We start from the raw sequence: 1,618 nt of genomic DNA, 5'->3' as shown, positions 1-1,618 counted from the left end.
TACCAATATATGGTAACTGAAACAACAACAGCAACAAGACAACAAAAAACACATGCACTGTATGAAAAAGTTTAGATAATATATTAACATATGTATTATTATGATAAAAGAAATATATATATATAAAAGTACTAGTGTATCCGGCTTGCGTTGCTGTGCTTTTCAAGCTTTCCGACGTCACATCTCTCCCAAAATGTCCTTCACTATTTATGGCTTCGATTACGTCCACTGTCGTCCACATTCCTTCGTCTGAACAAGGGATATCCATCGCCTCCTGTTTGTCTTTCTTGGATCAGCTGTGGATGCCCTCTCGCGCAGTCCCATTCTTCTTTTGTTTCTATGGCTCGCAACGTAGATGCTCATTCGCGAAAATCTTGCAAACCTGATTCGCGTTCATCGGTATTTTGCTGCTCTTTTTTCGCTCATCTTCTTTGATATTGTGTTTTTTGTTTTTTACCAATAGATAATAAATCACTTACAGAGTAAAAATTGACTGCCGAACAAATGAAAATGAGCAGAAATAAGCCGGAAAACGATGGTTGATCGCGTCGACGAATCGGCACGAAACTTCACAGGTGCACCCATAGAAGTATTTTGATTATTGTCAAAAAATTTGATCAACATCGGTTGAGCGGTTTCGGGGTTTTTACTACTATTTAGATGGATTACCAACAATATATATAGTTGTTACTAAAAAAAAACAAAAAGTTCGTTTATGCATTAACTATATTCATTGTAAAAACTTTTTTTTTTCATTTCTTCGTTCAATTAATATAGTGGGATTCGGTAGACAGGGGTTTCAAGGCTTAGTTCGACTCTGTTTGGACTAGAATAGTTTAAGTTGGGCTTGCAGGGTCCTCGGCTTGGCGCGACCGTTTGCGTCGGCGAATATTTTTATTTTTACGCTTTCGCTTTGGCGATTGACGACATTTTAAGCCATTTGCTGCTTGGTAAGCCCTCCATCCTTTTATACTCAGTTTGTACTTGTGCATGGCAATATTTGCTAGCGTCTTCCAGACCGCCTTCTCCGCATCTGTCGTCCGAGCCCACTCCTCCCCACATTTTTTTGCGATTTCCGTAACCGTGGCGTTGGGATACCGTTCCTTCATCAGTTGTCGGCCACACGTTGTAAACCATTTCATATATGAAGAACCTGGGCGTTTGGGACGAGTTGCCATCACTGAATAACTGTAGACAGAACTCAAAGTTAATGGTGTATGCGCGATGATGTAGTTTCTTCTTATGCATTACCTATAAAATTTCGACCTCCTTATGGGAACGTAAAAGCACAAAGAATCTGAAATAATAACTATAAAGAGAAAGATGACTACTTTCAAAATAATTTAAAAAAATATATTTATGTTCCGAACGAACTAACGTGTACAACTCTCAAGACAGTACTGAGAAATAAAGGCTTTGTAAATGTGGAAAAGTTAAAAAGTAATATCAAAGCCTACTAGTTCAATTCGAAGGCCTGCTTTGTAATTTCAAAATTCGTCCAAACATAGATATTTACAAAGCATTGGGGTCCTACGTCTTGGCTGGGTTAAATATTTGTGCAAACAATTTTCTATTTATTTATTTATATACTTTTCGTATTCCAATTTCTCCAAAGGAA

The 1,618-nt window shown here is 37.6% G+C and overlaps 1 long non-coding RNA gene across 1 annotated transcript; it reads right to left on the bottom strand.

The window, feature by feature from the left end:
* Positions 1 to 708: 708 nt before the first annotated feature.
* On the bottom strand, positions 709 to 1,381 carry LOC115633336. The gene is made up of 2 exons (XR_003996334.1): positions 1,252 to 1,381; positions 709 to 1,188 (listed from the first exon to the last, which is right to left on the bottom strand). It is a non-coding gene; the product is annotated as an uncharacterized LOC115633336 (long non-coding RNA).
* Between the last annotated feature and the right edge of the window lie 237 nt (positions 1,382 to 1,618).

Source organism: Scaptodrosophila lebanonensis, unplaced genomic scaffold, assembly GCF_003285725.1.
Source record: "Scaptodrosophila lebanonensis strain 11010-0011.00,11010-0021.00 unplaced genomic scaffold, SlebRS2 tig00001418-arrow-arrow-pilon, whole genome shotgun sequence".
In the NCBI taxonomy this organism is placed as follows: Eukaryota; Metazoa; Arthropoda; class Insecta; order Diptera; family Drosophilidae; genus Scaptodrosophila; species Scaptodrosophila lebanonensis.
This window is presented reverse-complemented; position numbering and strand designations above follow the sequence as displayed.